Source organism: Bos indicus x Bos taurus, chromosome 20 (genome assembly GCF_003369695.1).
Source record: "Bos indicus x Bos taurus breed Angus x Brahman F1 hybrid chromosome 20, Bos_hybrid_MaternalHap_v2.0, whole genome shotgun sequence".
Lineage (NCBI taxonomy): Eukaryota > Metazoa > Chordata > Mammalia > Artiodactyla > Bovidae > Bos > Bos indicus x Bos taurus.
This window is the reverse complement of record NC_040095.1, coordinates 2297147-2317205: the sequence shown is the minus strand read 5'-3', so window position 1 is coordinate 2317205 and position 20059 is coordinate 2297147. Positions and strand designations below refer to the sequence as shown.

At 44.9% G+C, this 20059-nt stretch overlaps 1 protein-coding gene and 1 long non-coding RNA gene across 5 annotated transcripts in view; one reads left to right on the top strand and one right to left on the bottom strand.

Moving 5' to 3' along the window:
- The window catches only part of KCNIP1 (potassium voltage-gated channel interacting protein 1), a 407173-nt gene that overhangs the window by 207435 nt on the left and 179679 nt on the right, over positions 1 to 20059 (bottom strand). Inside the window, exon 1 of one of the 4 annotated variants that reach the window (XM_027520008.1) lies at positions 2017 to 2143. The exons of the other annotated variants lie outside the window; for them this stretch is intronic. The gene's annotated coding sequence lies outside the window, so the exon portion shown is untranslated. Of the gene's footprint in view, positions 1 to 2016; positions 2144 to 20059 lie in introns of those variants that run through there. 4 annotated transcript variants of the gene reach the window in all.
- LOC113878873 overlaps positions 1 to 20059 on the top strand; it is a 51922-nt gene that overhangs the window by 20517 nt on the left and 11346 nt on the right. The gene's annotated exons all lie outside the window — the stretch shown is intronic.

Sequence of the window (20059 nt, the reverse complement as noted above, 5' to 3'; positions counted from 1 at the left end):
AATGAACTCCCTTTCAAGACAGGCCAGCCTTCCTAAGAGGTGTCCTTCTTCTCCCATGATGATCACTGTGCCACTGAACAGCTCAGCAGTACCACTATGTGTACAAGAGGTGCATTAGCCTGCTGAAGGGCACAGGTGGGGTGGAGATCTCTCCATTACTCTAGCTCACAGACAACAGAGGGGAGAGGGCATCAGGTGGAGTTAAAAAGAAGTGGACTTCTTACCCTGTATTTAAATCCTGGCTCAGTGCTACCTTGGGCAAGTTACTTAGCATCTCTGGGTCTTAGTTTTCATCACCTGTTAAATGAGGATAATGATAATTCCTACCTAATGAATTGGTTATGAGAAATAATATTTGCAAAGTGATTAAGACACAGTAAGAGTTCTACTTAAGGATGTGTGTGTTAGTTGCTCAGTCGTGTCCAACTCTCTGTGACCTCATGGATTGTAGCCCGTTGGGATCCTTTGTCTGCAGAATTCTCTGGGCAAGAATACTGGAGTGGGTAGCCATGCCCTTCTCCAAGGGATCTTCCCAACCCAGGGATTGAACCCAGGTCTCCTACATTGTAGGCAGACTCTTTATCGCCTGAGCTAAAAGGATATGATTAACAAATGCACACAAATTCTGAGACAGGGGTGCAGATCATGTGAGTTCCAAGCATCCTTCGATGATCAGGGTCATAGGAATCATGTGCAAAACAGAGCTGTCCCTCCCAGGGCTGCTGTATTATACAGGACGTGCTGGACAAGGGTGTTGGACCCAGTACTGGGCCACACGAGGGACTCATCCAGGTTTTCTTTCTTCATCTCTCCCTCTGGCACACACTGGCAGCTTCATGCTTCGGTGTGTGGCCTCAGCACACCCTTGGGACAAGTTCCCTGCATATCAAACAGCCTGGAGCTGAAGATGATGTCATTCGCTGGGAGCTCTCCAGGGCCAGCTGGTTTTCTGAGGAGGGAGGGAGGTAGGAGGGACGGAAAGATTGCATCTCACCACTCTGAGACGCCGGCGCGCTAACCCTGCTCCTCGTTAGTACCAGCCCTGGCCTGGACAGCTCCTGATCTCTGGTCCACTTAGTCCCTTCTGCAATTCCTTCCCCACACAGCTGAGCTTTGAAAAGCATCAATGGGAACTTGCTATTCCTGCTTAAAACCATCTAGCAGCCTCCCCGCTGCCCTTAGAATAAAACTCCTTGGTATGGCCCAGAAGGCCCTGCGCGACCTGGCCATTGCTCTCCTTTTGACTCCTGCTTCCAGCATGCCCTCTCTCACTTACTGTGGTCCAACCATGACTGCCTTCCTTCTCTTCTCTCTGCATGGCCTGGAGTGGCCTTCCATCTTCTCTCAGATGTTTACACATCTGAGCCCTTTCTGTTAAGGTAGTCTGAGCACAAATGCCGCCTCTGCAAGGAGTCCTCCTGGATTTTGCCATCAAAGAGCTCTCCAGTCTCCCGGCACCACCTGCCCACGTCCCCCGTGTTGTTTCCTTTGCAGCACTTATCACTGCTCCCATTCATCTCACAGCTTTGTTACCTTGATTGCCATCTGCCCCCACCCCGTACTAGTACAGCAACTGACCACAAAACCATGAGAACACCACTTGGTTTTGCTCTTTTTGGCTCAGCTGTGTACCCTCAGCCCCTCACACAGTGCATGGTGCTGAGATGACTCAATAAATATTTGTGAAATCAATGTGTGGCTGAATGGGTTCATTCCTTTCAGAGGTCAAGAGATGTATCCTGGTCCCTCCCAGGGACTGATAGTGCACTGAGACCTCCTGTGACAAATGGCTCTAATTTTAAAAACTTCCTAAAGGCTATGAGAAGGCAGAGTCCTTGATCTATAGCACCGAGAACCCAGTCTCCATCCAGCCCACCCAGACCTCACCATGAACAGGCACACAAAACCACCTACATGCACATGTGTGCACATGCATAAGCACACACACACACACACACACCTTTGTGCAAATAAGTGAAACTGTGTGGATGGAGGAAAAGAGAATGGATTACCAACCTGGTGAAAAGAAAATCTGGGCAACACAGACCACAGCAGAAGGGGTGTGAGCTTCTGCATCGCTGCCGCCCCGCAGTGCACGTACAGCTCTCTGGTGTTCTACGCTGCGTGGGGTCGAGAGTGGACTGTGCGTCCAGGCTCGGTATGTACCTTCAGGCAGCACCTCCCACCCAGCACAGACAGACAAGAACATGACCTTGCATGTGGCGAAGGCCACACAGACACAGGCAGAAAGCATTACAGGAGGTCAGGCAAAGGAACATTCCAGTCTATTCCAGGGCTAAGGACGATGCAAAGCTCCAGAGAGGCTCTGACTGTGGAGCTGAAGGATAAGTGTGTGTTTTGTCCGTGTTTTGCTAGAGGACAAGAGAGAGAATAGGCAAGTAAGGAGAGGACATGCAAAAGGCATGGATGTGTCCATGTACGTGGAGTGACTGGGCTGCAGTGGGTTGAGTGTGGTTGAGCTCATACATGATGAGAGGGGAAGAGATATGGCTGGGGAGGGAAGCTGTGGAGAGTCTTTAATCCCTGCTAAGGCACCCGGATGTCTGGAGCACAGACCTGGGGAAACTCCAGAGCCTGCTTGGCAAAGGAGAACTGTGGTCAGTCTTAAACTTTAGGAAGATTACATTAGCACAGTGCGGGGTAGGGATTGGAAGAATGTGAGTTAGAGGCAGCAAAATGAGATAAAGTGGTCATTAAGAGAGGATTAGGGCCTATTCCAGGGAAATGGAATTTTAGAGAGAAACGAGAGGATGGATTTAAGTGTAACTTAATAAGGAGACTCACAGTTCTTGGTGACCAACTAAATGCAGTATTGAGTGAAAGGAAGGAGTTGAAGATTCCTACTACTGTCATCATCGTCATCACCATCACTGTCACAAGCATCTTCATTACCGTCATCAGAATCACCACTGCTACCGTCAGTATCATCCAACATCATCACCATCATTACTGCTGTCGTCACCATCTTTGTCATTATCATAACCATCGTCCCAATCATCACCACCATCGTCATGACAATCACCACCACCATCGTCATCCAACACCATCATCACCATGATATTCATCACCATCACCACCATTGTCATGACAATCACCACCACCATCGTCATGACAATCACCACCACCGTCATCCAACACCATCATCGTCACGATATTCATCACCATCACCACCATCGTCATGACAATCACCACCATTGTCATGACAATCACCACCATCGTCATCCAACACCATCATCATCACGATATTCATCACCATCACCACCATCGTCATGACAATCATCACCACCATTGTCATGACAATCACCACCATCGTCATCCAACACCATCATCGTCACGATATTCATCACCATCACCACCATTGTCATGACAATCATCACCACCATCGTCATGACAATCACCACCATCGTCATGACAATCACCACCATCATCATCCAACACCATCATCGTCACGATATTCATCACCATCACCACCACTGTCATTCCAGATAACATTTAGGGGACTTGGTTGGACTTCAGACACTGTTACAGAGCTTAACTTAGGAGGAATCTTCAGATCCACCAGAGATTCCAAAAGTCTTAAAGTGACCTACTTCTTACCTGTCTTTCCTGAACTTCCTTTCCTAGGTAAATTCTGCTATTCCAGAAAGAAATGTATTTGGATTTAGTTTTTCTTATGGTTCTCTTGAGTAGTGCAATTACATCAGTAGGTTTCGTAGCCTCCAGACAGGGTGCAAACAGCCGGGCTAACTGCCCGGCTCATGGGCCTGTTCCGTAACTTGAGGAGCATTTAGGTGTCTAACCACTCGCTTTTCCTTTCTTAATGCCTCCCATGACAATCCAGTGCTACCAGAAGCTCCACAAGACAGAAACATGTCTGTTTTGTTCATCAGTGTATACTCACAGTGGAAGGTATAGTGGCCCTTCAACAGGAATTTGCTGAATAAGCGTTATTTATCTCCGTAAACGACTTTTCAGTGTTCATTGAGGGTTGACAAATTTCTGTGACAGAAGTGAACTCTATCTTAAAAAATGAATTATCACTGTTCCAAGTTTCTTATATTTCTGTGGTTAAATATGACTTGAAAACAGTGAATCAAACAAAATTAAACAGTTTTTTAAATAGCAGGACTTCTCTGAGTCGTGAATATTCTATTGTATGTTGTGAATCTCTAGGAGAAAGCTCATTATATAACATTCCTTCAGTTCATTTCAGTTCAGTCACTCAGTCATGTCAAATTCTTTGCAACTCCATGGACTGCAGCACGCCAGGCTTCCCTGTCCATCACCAACTGCCGGAGCTTACTCAAACTCATGTCCATTGAGTCGGTGATACCATCCAACCATCTCATCCTCTGTTGTCCCCTTCTCCTACTGCCTTCAATCTTTCCCAGCATCCAGTGAGTCAGTTCTTCGCATCAGGTGGCCAGAGTATTGGAGTTTCAGCTTCGGTATCAGTCCTTCCAATGGATATTCAGGACTGGCTTCCTTTGGGATGGACTGGTTGGATCTCCTTGCAGTCCAACAGACTCTCAAGAGTCTTCTCCAACACCATGGTTTAAAAGCATCAATTCTTTGGCACTCAGCTGTCTTTTTAGTCCACCTCTCACATCCATACATGACTATTGGAAAAACCATAGCTTTGACTAGATGGACCTTTGCTGGTAAAGTAATGTCTCTGTTTTTTACTATGCTGTCTAGGTTGGTCCTAGCTTTTCTTCCAAGGAGCAAGTGTCTTTTAATTTCATGGCTGCAGTCACCATCTGCAGTGATTTTGGAGTCCAAGAAAAGAAAGTTTCTCACTGTTTCCATTGTCTTCCCATCTATTTGCCATGAAGTGATGGGACCAGATGCCATGATCTTAGTTTTCTGAATGTTGAGTTTTAAGCCAACTTTTTCACTCTCACTTTCATCAAGAGGTTCTTTAGTTCTTCTTTGCTTTCTGCCATAAGGGTGGTGTCATCTGGATATCTGAGGTTGACATTTCTCCCAACAATCTTAATTCCAGCTTGTGTTTCATCCAGCCAGGCATTTCACATGATGTACTTGGCATATAAGTTAAATAAGCAGGGTGACAATATACAGCCTTGACGTATTCCTTTCCCGATTTGGAACCAGTCTGTTGTTCCATGTCCAGTTCTAACTGTTGATTCTTGACCTGCATACAGATTTCTCAGGAGGCAGGTCAGGTAGTCTGGTATGCCCATCTCTTTAAGAATTTTCCACAGTTTGTTGTGATCCACACAATCTAAGGGTTTGGCATAGTCAATAAAGCAGAAATAGATGTTTTTCTGGCGCTCTCTTGCTTTCTTGATGATCCAATGGATGTTGGCAATTTGATCTCTGGTTCCTCTGCCTTTTCTAAAACCAGCTTGACCATCTGGAAGTTCACGGTTCATGTACTGTTGAAGCCTGGCTTGGAGAGTTTTGAGCATCACTTTGCTAGCGTGTGAGATGAGGGCCATTGTGTTGTAGTTTGAACATTCTTTGGCATTGCCATTCTTTGGGATTGGAATGAATATGGACTTTTTCCAGTCCTGTGGCAACTGCTGAGTTTTCCAAATTTGCTGGCATATTGAGTGCAGCACTTTCACAGCATCATCTTTTAGGATTTGAAATAGCTCAAATGGAATTCCATCACCTCCATTAGCTTTGTTCGTAGCGACGCTTCCTAAGGCCCACTTGACTTCACATTCCAGGATGTCTGGCTCTAGGTGACTGATCACACCATCGTGGTTATCTGGGTCATGAAGATCTTTTTTGTATAATTCTTCTGTGTATTCTTGCCACCTCTTCTTAATATCTTCTGCTTCTTTTAGGTCCTTACCATTTCTGTCCTTATTTAAAGATCCTTTGCATGACCTAATGTTTCAAAGAACACACTTTCAGAAATACTGGATTTAAATCAAGTGTTCAGTGATTTCATCAGAGGTAAAGCAGCTATGATTACTGCAGTTTTCCTTCATTACATTCTTAACAGTTAAGAGATGATCCATTTTATCAATTAGTTGCAGGAATGTCAGTTCCTCATATCAGAGAGCAGGTTCTCTTAGCCAAGAACATCATTATGGTCTAAGGTTGGAACTAAAATCTTTTTGTTTTAAAAAGAACTCAGGGAATCAAAAGATCTGAGTTATGGCAAATACTTTTTCAGGTCATGTGAGAATTTGTTTCATTCGCTTCTGACAACAGATCTGTGACTTGGAGTAGAGACTGCAGGGCTTACTCTCGTGTGTGCTGAAGGCAAGCAGGAACACCAGCGCTCACACTGACCATAAGCTCCCTGGTGTGCTGCCTGGCTTCGCCAGTCCAGCTCCTTCCGGAGGTCACAGCATCAGGATTCTCCCGTCTAAAGAGGGACGGGATGATATAGCCTGGGGCAACCATGAAATTAGTGACTCTGAAAGCAGATTTACTGCTTTTAAATAATGATTCACAAAGAATGAGTTATACATTCAGAGGTCACTCCTAGCCATGGCAAAGCTTGCTTGGAAGCCAGTAGGTAAACAAAGTAGGTAAAGCCTCCCCACTTAAATCTGAGATCTCAAAGGGTCACACCTTTAATGTAAAGGTGAACAAGAAATAAATTCACACAGAAGATCTGCCTGACCTGACTTTGATGCTAGGGGTGAAGTGGAGAAGGGACGTGACTCATGTTTCTAAAGAATTTGTAACCATATGCTTTCAATCACTTGGGTTTGTGGTCTGAGAAACCTTAAGTAGAAATTTTAATTTGAAATGGTTTAGGGTTGGTATTTCTCCCAGGTGACTATAAGAAACAAGCACAGTCCTTTCTGGAGAAGTGAAATTTTAACTCATTCCTCAAAAAATTCTCAAAGATAAATTCCAAGGAAAATTCTCTGTCAAAAACTGCAAAACACAGAAGAATATAAGGCACTATAATAGAGAACAAACAGGAACAACAGATATCAAAATCAGATCAGCAAAGTTTCAGATATTAGAATTTTCATCAGACACAGAATATGAGATGGCAATATTCACATGTGTAAAAAAATAAGAGAGGTTTGAAAATATGAGTGAAGAATAAGATACTGTAAAATGTCTTAGGAGATTTGAGAAAGACTAATATAGAACATCTAGAAATTAAAAATATATTTTAAACTAAAATGTAATAACCTCAATGGATGGTTATGGATAAGTTAAAGAGCAAATGAGAAACAAGTAAAGAGAGAATTGGTAAACAATCAGGTAGATATAAATCAAGGCATCTAGAATGTAGGCTAGGAAGACGATGGAAAAAATGAAAGATGTTAAAAGATGTGGGGGATAGAGTGAGAAGGTCTAACACATAGTAATTGCTTATGACTATCTGGAGAGTAAACAGTTCAGTTCTAGAAAGTTCAGTTCTTAAAGTGCAGGACACCACACAGTCTAGGACAGAGAAATACTAAAAGCAACCCGAGAGAAAAGTCAGACCACCTACAAATAAAGAGCAATTAGACTAACAGCTATCTTCTCAACAACGATGGAAGCCAAAATGTAATGAAGTAGTATTTCTGGTGAGCCAAGAGAAAAATAATTGGCCACCTGCATGCACACCCAGAGAAATTATGTGTCAAGAATGAGAGAAAAAAGAAAAAAAAGAACAAGCAAATGAGATCGTTTTGGACAAATAAAAACTGAAGGTTTAACCATCAACAGATTCTCACCAAAGCACATTCTTAAAGATGTTTGCATAGTCAGAAAGAAATTAACCCAGACAGGTGGTCTGAGGAATACTAAGCAAATATTTGACCAATATGAGGGTAAATCTAAACTAATATCTACTATGTAAATTAACAATAATAGTGTTTAATTTGTTGACTTAGAAAGATAAATTACTGCTTTTAAGTAGGAAGTAGTATATCGTGGCAGGCCAACTTTCCCAGGAACTAGAAAGGGAAAAAAAAAAGCTGCAAAAGTAGAAAATTTGAAGATATCAAAGAGCTGTGGAAAAGAGAAGTAAGTGGACCTAAACTGCAGAAAAGGAAGAGCTCTTCCTACATAAGCTGATAATTACTGATAGCTTTCTTCCCTGGGGGCATTTGTGAGTCTGGACGTTAACTGAAGCTTAGTGTTGGTCCAAGCAGAGTTTGAATGCTATGGGAAACGGACTCTAGCAGAGTTTTAATGATGGCCTGGCACGACAGATTAGAAACAACAGAAGTCAGAGATGTAAGGCTGATTTTCTCTACGGGACTTTGCTCTGTGCTGAGTCCGCACAGGTAACATGGACGCTGGGGAGGAAAATTGGAATGAAAATCTTTAATGATCTCATGGCGCTTAGGAGACAGAGTCCCACTAGGCGGAGAGGACCTGACATTAAGGCCTGACTGTTTTCCCCCTTTGCGGAACGAGAACACAGAATCAACGGGGCTCTTATTCGACAGTCACACTCAAGGAACAAGGACAAAGCAGAGATGGTGGATTTAGTCTGTCAAAAACTGCAACCCACCACCGATGTTGTTCAGTCACTAAATCATGTCCAACTCTTTTACAGCCTCAAGGACTGTAGCCCACCAGGCTTTACTGTCCATGGGATTTTCCAGGCAAGAACACTGGAGTGGGTTGCCATTTCCTCCTCCAGGGGATCTTCCTGATCCAGGGATCAAATATGTGTCTCCTGCACCGGCAGGAGGATTCTCTACCACGGAGTCACCAGGGAAGCCTGGTTAACCCATCAATGACCCATCTCAATTTCTGACTGGGCTGAGAGATTCAGCCTTTCACCCTGTCCCCTGACAGGAAAGGAAGAGGCTTCTTTGATAGAATGAATCATCTAGAGCCTCCACGTTTCTTTAACACACAATGTCCAGTATACAGTCAATATTGTAAGATATGTGAAGAGGCAGGAAGAGGGAGAGAAAAGGAAGCAAACAATAGAAACGGATTCACAGGTGATCTGGATACTGTAGTCAGATAAAAACATTAACTATGATTACAATGTTAGAGATAATAAAGGAAGTGATGGATGCAATGGAGGAAAATATGAGCCTTCTAAAGTCTACTCTCTTTCAACAGTTACCTGGAATCAACAAACAAGTACTAACTTACTAGATGGGTTTAACAGCAGACAAAACACATCAGACTACAGGACCAGTTACTGAAAGACAGAAACAACGGGAAACAGCCGAACTAAACAGCCAAACTAAACAGGTGCTTATTACGGAGTATAAGCACCATGCGGGGTCATGTCGAAGTTCAATATACACATTTTTGGAGTCCCAAAATTATCTTTGAAAAGATAATAAGCAAAGGTTTCCAAGCTTATGAAATACACTAACTCACTGATTCAAGAAGCCCAGTGAACGCCTCCCGAAGAATCAACACACACACACAGAATCACACCTTCACATTTCACAAACTGTTAAAAACCAAAGACAAAGAGAAATTTTCCAAAGCAGTCAGTCACAGAGAAAAAAAGACAAATTATCTTCAAAGAAACATGAATGAGTCTGTTAGCTAACGTTTCAATAAAAATGGGTGAACTTTAGAAAACATTCTTAAAATGCTGAAATTTTAAAAATAACAAAGTACTCCTAGTATTATATGAACAACAACAACAAAAAAATCCTGAAAAAAAAGGAACAAAATAAAGATATTTTCAGGCAAATGGAAACTAAAAATCAACAAAAATGTAATTTCATCAGACAAGCACTAGGGGATATACCAAAGAAATGAAAAGAAAATGATTCCTGCCAGAGACACAAAATTGTAGGAAGGAATGAAGAACACTACAAAGGAAATATTTAGGTTACTTTAAAAATCACAATATGAAAATCACAACATAGAGACTTCCCCAGTGGCCCAGTGGTTAAAAGACTCCACACTCTCAATGCAGGGTGCCTGGTTTGATTCCGGGCCAGGAATCTGGATCCTACATGATACGACTAAGACTGGCAGAGGCAAATAAATTTTTTTAAAAGTCACAATATATATCATATGCAGAGGTAAAAATTTTAACAACAATAGCACAACAAGCAAGAAGGGAATAATGGAACTCAATGGTTGCCAAGTTCTTCCATTGTTCAGGAAGCAGCAAAAGTCCTAACCTAAACGGGAGCTGACTGTGGCTCAGACCATGAACTCCTTATTGCCAAATTCAGACTGAAATTCAAGAAAGTGGAGAAAACCACTAGACCATTCAGGTATGACCTAAATCAAATCCCTTATGACTAGACAGTGGAAGTGAGAAATAGATTAAAGCAACTAGATCTTATAGACAGAGTGCCTGATGAACTATGGATGGAGATTTGTGACACTGTACAGGAGACAGGGATAAAGACCATCCCCAAGAAAAAGAAATGCAAAAAAGCAAAATGGCTGTCTGAGAAGGCCTTACAAATAGCTGTGAAAAGAAGGGAAGTGAAAAGCAAAGGAGAAAAGGAAAGATATACCCATTTGAATGCAGAGTTCCAAAGAATAGCAAGGAGAGATAAGAAAGCCTTCCTCAGGGATCAATGCAAAGAAATAGAGGGAAACAACAGAATGGGAAAGACTAGAGATCTCTTCAAGAAAATTAGAGATACCAAGGGAACATTTCATGCAAAAATGGGCTCAATAAAGGACAGAAATGGTATGGACCTAACAGAAGCAGAAGATATTAAGAAGAGGTGGCAATATACAGAAGAATTATACAAAAAAGATCTTCACAACCCAGATAATCATGATGGTGTGATCACTCACCTACAGCCAGATATCCTGGAATGTGAAGTCAAGTGGGCCTTAGGAAGCATCACTTTGAACAAAGCTAGTGGAGGTGATGGAATTCCAGTTGAGCTATTTCAAATCCTAAAAGATGATGCTGTGAAAGTGCTGCACTCAATATGCCAGCAAATTTGGAAAACTCAGCAGTGGTCACAGGACTGGAAAAGGTCAGTTTTCATTCCAATTCCAAAGAAAGGAAATGCCAAAGAATGCTCAAACTACCACACAATTGCACTCATCTCACACGCTAGTAAAGTAATGCTCAAAATTCTCCAAGCCAGTCTTCAGCAGTACGTGAACAGTGAACTTCCAGATGTTCAAGCTGGTTTTAGAAAAAGAGAGGAACCAGAGATCAAATTGCCAACATTTGTTGGATCATTGAAAAAGCAAGAGAGTTCTAGAAAAACATCTATTTCTGCTTTATTGACTATGCCAAAGCCTTTGATTGTGTGGATCACAATAAACTGTGGAAAATTCTGAAAGAGATGGGAATACCAGACCACCTGATCTGCCTCTTGAGAAACCTTTATGCAGGTCAGGAAGCAACATTTAGAAATGGACATGGAACAACAGCCTGGTTCCAAATAGGAAAAGGAGTACATCAAGGCTGTATATTGTCACCCTGCTTATTTAACTTGTACGCAGAGTACGTCATGAGAAATGCTGGGCTGGAGGAAGCACAAGCTGGAATCAAGATTGCCGGGAGAAATACCAATAACCTCAGATATGCAGATGACACCACCCTTATGGCAGAAAGTGAAGAACTAAAGAGCCTCTTGATGAAAGTGAAAGAGAAGAGTAGAAAAGTTGGCTTAAAGCTCAACATTCAGAAAACTAAGATCATGGCATCCGGTCCCATCACTTCATGGCAGATAGATGGGGAAACAGTGCTGACTTTATTTTTTGGGGCTCCGAAATCACTGCAGGTGGTGACTGCAGCCATGAAATTAAAAGACGCTTACTCCTTGGAAGGAAAGTTATGACCAATCTAGACAGCATATTAAAAGGCAGAGACATTACTTTGCCAACAAAGATCCGTCTAGTCAAGGCTATGGTTTTTCCAGTGGTCATGTATAGATGTGAGAGTTGGACTGTGAAGAAAGCTGAACGCTGAAGAATTGATGCTTTTGAACTGTGGTGTTGGAGAAGACTCTTGAGAGTCCCTTGGACTGCAAGGAGATCCAACCAGTCCATCCTAAAGGAGATCAGTCCTGGGTGTTCATGGAAGGACTGATGTTGAAGCTGAAACTCCAATACCTCGGCCACCTGATGCGAAGAGCTGACTCGTTTGAAAAGACCCTGATGGGAAAGATTGAGGGCAAGAGGAGAAGGGGACGACAGAGGATGAGATGGTTGGATGGCATCACCAACTCAATGGACATGGGTTTAGGTGGACTCCGGGAGTTGGTGATGGACAGGGAGGCCTGGCATGCTGCGATTCATGGGGTCACAAAGAGTCGGACATGACTGAGGGACTGAACTGAACTGAAACTGTTACAGGCTAAGAATGTACAGTGAAACTTCTAGAATAACCACTGAAAAATAATTATAGAATGTGAAACGAAAGTCAGTGCAAGAAAAATATAAAATAATAAAAATATTTGTTTAATTTCCAAAAAAGACAGGATGAAACGACAAATAGAAAACAAATAGCAAGGTGGTAGAATTAAACCCAATTATATCAGAAAGTGCATTAAATATAAATGGACTCAAAATCATAAGATAGAACTAAAATAATGAATAAGAGCATTTAAGTCTGAAAGAAGGTGTTGGAAGGGTGAAATTTTCTCTCTATCCTGCTTGAGTTATTCAGTGCTGCATGCTTAGTCACTCAGTCTTGTCCGACTCTTTGCAACCCCATGGACTGCAGTCCACCAGGCTCCTCCGTCCATGGGAATTCTCCAGGCAAGAATATTTCAGTGGGTTGCCATGCCCTCCTCCAAAGGATCTTCCCAATCTAGGGATCAAACCCAGTTCTCCCGCATTGCAAGTGGATTCTTTACCTTCTGAACCACCAGGGAAACCCTTGAGTTATTTTAGCTGATCTGTTAAGGAAATTGACAAAAGACAGATTGACAGGAAAAAACCAAAATTCACATGCATGGCGATCCCCCAGAAATGAGACCCCCAAAGTGACCAAGGCAGGCTGTTTACGGATCAGTTTTAGACAAAAAACAATTATTTTCAAGGATTTAGCAGAACAAAGGTGTCTGTGCATAGGGTAACAGACTAATGACGAAGTAACGAGATTGGTTTACACAGCTTTCTTAGCCTTGAATTCCCCAACTCTGGTGATAAGAATGTTTTCCAACCTCCTAATATGGGGACCGCTACTGCTGCTAAGTCGCTTCAGTCGTGTCCGATTCTGTGCGACCCCATAGACGGCAGCCCACCAGGCTCCCCCGTCCCTGGGATTCTCCAGGCAAGAACACTGGAGTGGGTTGCCATTTCCTTCTCCAATGCATGAAAGTGAAAAGTGAAAGTGAAGTCGGTCAGATGTGTCCGACTCTTAGCAACCCCATGGACTGCAGCCTACCAGGCTCCTGCATCCATGGGATTCTCCAGGCAAGAGTACTGGAGTGGGTTGCCATTGCCTTCTCCATAATATGGGGAGGATACGTTCAAATGGGAGATTTATTTCCTGCTTTCATGGGGAAACAGGTGGGTCAAAATGTTGGGGTTATTTTTTAATATCTTTATTTTTGACCAGCTGTTTCCCAAATAACTTCAATGCAGAAGAATTAATAGCACATCTCGGGGGAGCCTGATCTGAATCCCACAGAGGTAATTAGAGTCCAAGCATTATAAAAGTATAATGTCATTATTCATAAGAGTAAAGACATTAATATCAGTGAGATTCAGACCTTGTTAAGTGTGCATGTTTAAATTTCTAGAATACCCATTCAAAAAAATCAATCTAGTGAGCTCTCTATTCTGAATTCCTTTAGAAATCTTTGTCAGTTTCTCTGATTTTGACAATTATTATTGTACAGTTACAAGATTTAGGAGAAAAGTAAGACTCTTAACCCACAAATATTTACTAATGAGCTGGCTGCTTTACAATCAAGTATTACTCTCCACAGACACCATTTTCTGTCTTTACTCATCTCATCCATGTCTTTGTTGGTTTTCTTCAGCTTGTTGCTCGTAGTATCAGAAAATGCAATGGAGAAAAAGGACAAATCTCTAAACAGAGCCAGACTTCAGAAAGTTAGCCAAAGAGTGGTTGGATGACTGCTCCAATCACATTTAAACTAAACACGAAGTGGCAGAACTGAACTAGTTAACGATCAAAGCAGAGAAAACAGACAAAGATGCCAGATGTTTCAGAAGAAAATTTCATCATCTAATGATGGGAAGATACTCTTGGGAAAACTGATAAATCTCTAAAATACCTTCACAAATGCCTCTATTATCACGCTGTGAAAATCAAACACAAAATGAAGAATGTTTTGTGCTCAGACATGATTATCTCTAAAAATTTCATTCCCCCCTAAAAAAAATCAACACTTGAGAATTTCTATTTTTAATGAAAAAACATTAGCACATTTGACAATATAACCTACATTTTGCTAACAGGAGATAAGAAAGGCTTGTTTTCAAGCTTCCAGTTTCAGTTTTTTAAAGTATGGCCCCCATTCAAACCTTTTTCCTTCACCATTTATAATGGATATTTTGACCCTTGTTTTAAGAAGACTCTCTTTAAGTGGTATTTTACTGGTATCAATTATCCTTAGAAAAGTGAAGCGTGCTTATGTCTGCTTTCTTTGACCTGAGAAGCATCTTTCTGTGTGTTTATATTTGCGTGCACGTCTTTGTTTCTTCTCCACACCAGATTGAGTCCTGACACCTTTCTGCATTTTGATAGCTGCTATGAGTCAGACACTCACTAAGTACCTCTCACGTAATCCTTCCAGCAACTCTGAGACATCTTAGATTTAGAAGCTGAGGTCTGGAGAGTTTAAGTGATGAACTTGCCCAGTGCCACACAGGGAGTTGATGACTCAGTGCAATCCTCCAATATGTCTGACTTGCAAACCAAGCTTTTAATTTCAATGCTACACTTCCTTATCCATCCTTCTCTTCCCAGGGGTCATCACAGAGCCTGCCGCATAGTAGGCGCTTAGTGAATGCTAGCACGTCTGAGTTGTGACTTAACTCGAGCCCCTGGTTCAGTGTGATATGGATGAATAACTATTATGGCCATTGTTCAGTTTGACTTTTGGGTGTATGGCTAGGAGCCCAGGTGCTATAAATCTGTAGATGGGGACGCCTCTTTGGAAGAGGCGCTGACAGTGGAGCATCTTTTCCCCGTCTGGCTTTACAGATGATACTATATTACGGGGATGGGAGAACCGAAAGGGAGCCAGCAGGTCCTGAGCTTCTACAACGGGCCAGGTGTTGTCTGAGGTGTTTCCAGTGTGTTCTCTGAATCTCCTAAGAAGCCTGCAAGAGGCGTCACAATCTCACTTTTGGAGATGCACAAACTGAACCTCAGAGAGGTGAAGACACTCGCCCAGGCAGGATGGACTACAAGCAGCAGAGCCAAGGTGCAGGCTGTCCCACTGCAAACCTCTCTGCCTCTTTACGACGTTACTTTATCATCATTGTCTGGAGCATCCAAACGAGGTCAGAAAGAGGAGGAGAGAGGGGAGCTTTGCTTGGTGGTTCTGCCATTGCTGAGAAGAAGGACAACAAGGTGCTCAGTCACCTGGGTGACCAGAGGCAGAGGTTTCAGGAAGAGAGCTTTCTGCGGACAAGTATTAAATAATCCAGCCCACATATCTGGGGCAACACTCAAAGCATCATTCATTCAGTCAAGAAAGGTGAATCCCTCCCAGTGGGGTTAATGGAGACAACAGCACTTGCCATCCAGAACTGACTCAAAGCTGGTTTGAGCTCAGATAGACGACTCATAGTCAGAGGAACTGAGGAGCAATTGCAATAGACTCAAGAGGGCCAGGGTGAGACCTGACCAGTCCAAGAGGACTGCCTCAGGCCTGGCACACAGCCGGAGAGGCCATGGGGCCCTGTGGAGCGTTAGGGCTCGTGCAGTGTAGACCCTAATGCAGAATGGGGCCTCAGCAGTCAGCCTTCTCCCACCGCCCACATCCAGCCCACGTTAGAGACAGGCAACAAATCCCCAGAGAGGGGAGGGACTAGTCCCAAGTCACACAGCCAAGATGATCAAGCTTATGGGTTTTTTAACTGTGTGATTCCATTTATTTAAATCTCAAATTTAATGCAATATTTAAAAAATGTGTTATCTAGGGCTATGTCCATAAATGGGAAAATTAACAAGAATAAAAAGAGGAAAACAGATGGGCAAGGGAGTGGAAAGACGATTGATACTAGTATATTCTAGTTTTCAGCAAGGTGGGATGTACATAGAGTACTTTGTTTTCATAGCTCTTCCCACCAATATTTCATAGCTGGGGAACCTGGGGTTCATTAAGAAGTCACTCACCTAAGGTCACCCTATGAGACTGTCTACCCTTAAATCCCCATTCTACAGATGGGATCACTGAAGCGGAGATGACACATCCCAGTGCAGAATAACACGGCGAGCAGAATCAGATCTGCTACCTTCTGCTCCCCTTTGGGTGTGGCCACCAGGACTTTTTCCACCAGGGAGAGCAAGTGCCTGGGGCTCATCCTGCTGACGGCACACTTCAGCCCTGTTGCCTGCCCGACGAGCCGGGGTCTTGTTTGTTCGTTTGCTTGTTTTTTGGCCATTCTACACAGCACGTGGGATCTGAGTTCCTGAACGAGGGACCAAACCCACATCCCAGCACTGGAAGCACAGAGTCTTAACCACTGGCCACCTGAGAATTCCCTGTAGGGTCCTTTTTTAACCCCAGCTTCTGCAGTTGGAGGAGGGTTAGCTTGAATAAAGAGCACTCCTTCAGGCAGGCAAGGGAACGTGGTAAATTTGCCAGTGTTTCTGGTGTTTCAGAAGCTTCAGGGCCCTGCCAGGATGGGCTGGGGGTCACTATCGAGATCTCGTGACTGAGCAAGGCGCAGCGCTCGGTGTTCTCAACCTCTCTCCACTCTGCTGTGCCAAGGGAGGGGGAGTCCTCCTCACGCGGGGGGCTCTGTGAACTGTCCCCTGTCATGCGGGAAGGCCCGTGGTAGCTGTATAATTGCGGATAATCTACCGTCCCTGTGATCCACGCAGCAGTGCCAGGCTGTCGCTGCCATAACTCATGACCTGGAAGCTGTGTGAGGAATGGGGATTCATTTTCTACTTGCCAGTCAGTCCCAGGGCGGCCCGGCTCGAGCAGCCTCCTCCAGCTACCTCTACATAAACCCTTAGAGACTTTTGCAGAGTGGAGCGGGTGTGGCTTCTGGACAGGCGTACCCTCCGGGAAACCCATCTGTTCTCTCTGCAGGACGGGGGCTAGGGAGCCATGCCCCAGTAAGCCTCCTGGGCTCATTTCCTTGGCTAAAAAATCTTAGTTTCCTCACATCGGTTTATCACTTTCTCTGGAAAGCATAGAGCCTTTCCATAGCTTCCCTTTGTACCTGGAGTGGAGTCCACACTCTTGGTCATGCTCCTGAAGACCTCCCTGAGGCCTTCCTCTACGCCCCCGTCTCTGTGGCTTCCTGGTACTTCTGCTAACACAGGCTCTTCCTGTGGCTGGCGGCTCCTTCTCAGCTTTCTGGGCTCAGCAGAACTGCCCCACTCCTCATATTTCTGACCGTTCTAGCCAACGTGGCCCCTGTCTCCACCAGGAGTCTCATCTCATCGCTCCATTTTATTTTTCCAATAGTGCTTTCATGCGTGCTAAATCCCTTCAATTGTGTCCAACTTTTTGTGACCCTGTGGACTGTAGCCCGCCAGGCTCCTCTGTCCATGGGATGCTCCAGGCAAGAATACAGGAATGGGTTGCCACGCCCTCCTCCAGGGCATCTTCCTGACCCAGGGATTGAACCCGTGTCTCTTAAGTCTCCTGCATTGGCAGGCAGGTTCTTTACCGCTAGTGCCTCCTGGGAAGCCCCGGTAGTGCTTACCCCAACTTAAATGCATCTTGTGAATTTGTTTGTTCACCTGCCTATTGCCCTGTCACTCCCACTAGACTTCAAGGCCCAGGAGAGCAAGGGCCTGGTTGGCCTGCTCTCTGCTGTCCTAGCACCTGGCATAGCACAGGCGCTCAGCAAGTAACTTGTTAATTAGCAGGTGTCAAGCGTGCAGCCCAGCCATCTCTACAAGTGCATCTTCTGAACCCAGACCTCTCCTTTCTCAGGGCAATTAAGCTGCATACCAAGAATACAGGGTGAGTAAAAATTTATCCTCCCCAGTGACTTCATGCCTGAGCTGAAATAAGAAGAGATTGATTTTTTAAGTAGTAGTAATAATAGTAATTGTCTCTCAGCCTGGATTCTGGCTTCAGTGGCCCCACCAGCCTGCTGTTTGGACATGCCCTGTTCACTGTCTCTCTCTGGGCCTGTGACCTCTCGTTATAACGAGGCTCCCAATACATGCTGCTTCCCCTTTTAGATCTCTCGGGAATCTCTCCCCACTCCCCACCCAGGAAAACTCAACGTTATGTGTGAACTGACTGTGACTCGTAGCCGACAGTCCGAAAGCTATGGCAACAGTCCAGGAGAGGCAGGAGGCTAGCCTGGGCCCGGGAGGCTGTGGAGGAGGTGAAAGGAAGTGAGAGAGCCGAGGGTTATTTTGGAGGTCATGATCACAGATCCTGCGAATTGTATATGGATGCTGTTCAAGGCTGGGAGGAGAACATGTGAAACCAGGGAAGGAAGGACGGGAAGGCAGCCCAGAGCCCTGGGGCCAGTCCCTGTTTAGTGGGTCCCCCTAGAGGGTAACCCAACGAAGGAAGCCAAAATTGGATTCACTGAACAATACTGGCTCACTGAGTGTGTAAGCGCCAGGAGCTTGCCTTACAGGACCACGTGGTGAAGAGGGGTCCTCTCTCTGGGCGTGTGGAAAGAGAGGTGCCCCCTGCTGGAGCACCGAGCATGCTGTGGTTGCTGCCTCAAGCTGTCTCCTCTGTGGGTGGAGAGCTCCTGAGCAGGGCCTGGGCAGCATTTACAGGAGACTTCTGGGATGAGGACTGGAGGGCACGCCATGTACGTCATGGGACATGAGCAGTGCTGGGGGGCTGCCTAGTGTCCCCCCCTCACCTCCTCAACGTCCCTCACTCAGCAGCAAAATTCCACCTTGACTCACTGCAAGCCTGAACCTTTCACTCTGAGCTGAAGCCTTGACTCTAATTATATTTCACATCCTCAAAGTAACAGCGAGTTTCCTCCCGGCTGCCTAGGCTCTAGGCAGAGAAGGAGAGAAGCAGGAAGTGACAGAAGGCCCTGGAGGCAGGCTTGGGTATGGAGAGGGCCCGAGGAGTGACGGAGGAGGAACTGCCTGGGTGGAGAGACCGTTCCTGTGGCCCTGACCTAGCAGGGTCCAAGGTCAAGGTGATTAGGAGAACAGGAGCCTCAGGCTGTGAAGAAGGAACTGCCTTAGGGTGACTGTCAGTTCAGTTGCTCAGTCCTGTCCGATTTTTTTGCGACCCCATGAATAGCACACCAAGCCTCCCTGTCCATCACCAACTCCCGGAGTTTACCCAAACTCATGTCCATCGAGTCGGTGATGCCATCCAGCCATGTCATCTTCTGTCATCCCCTTCTAATGACAATCAGAATAGAATAGTTAAGCATCTCGTGCATCTGCTATGTCAGGCTCTGCGGGCTTCATCAAGTCACCCTGCTTGATTATCAGCCCGACTGCAGACTGATGTGTTCACAGAGTGGCTGAGGAGGATGTGTCCACCAGAGAACGAGCCTTGGGAGTCTGCACTGCGTGTGCTCAGAGGCTCCCCTGCCCACGCTGGGGGTTGCAGAATAGTTAGACTCCTGGCTGAGAACAGTTCCTGGAGCCTCGGTTTCCTCATGTGCAAGATGGGAAGAACCACAGTCACTTCCTCCCAGGGTTATTTGAGAGCTTAGGTGAGGTTGTGAGGTTTCGGGGTGTAGCATACAGCTGCACTCAGCTGTGGGGAGTCTTCTTGCTTGAAATGCCCAAAGGGCAATGGAGCCGGGTCTGTGGCCACAGAGACAGCCGCTTCAGTCAGGGTCTCAGCAGGACACAAAGCCCACTCAGATTGGGTAAACTGAGGCAGCGTAACAAAGGCACTGTTGGCAGTGGTGACAGTGGGGTGTGGGAGACCGTGGATGGTGCCAACCTCTGGGCCAGAACAGTGGGTGCCTTTAGCACGCCAATCCCAAGAATAAAGGAAGCTGTCAAAACCTAGAGACAGAAAGATCTGGATGCAGAGGGCAGTCTGAGAGAGACCCGGTCCTCTGTCGAGGG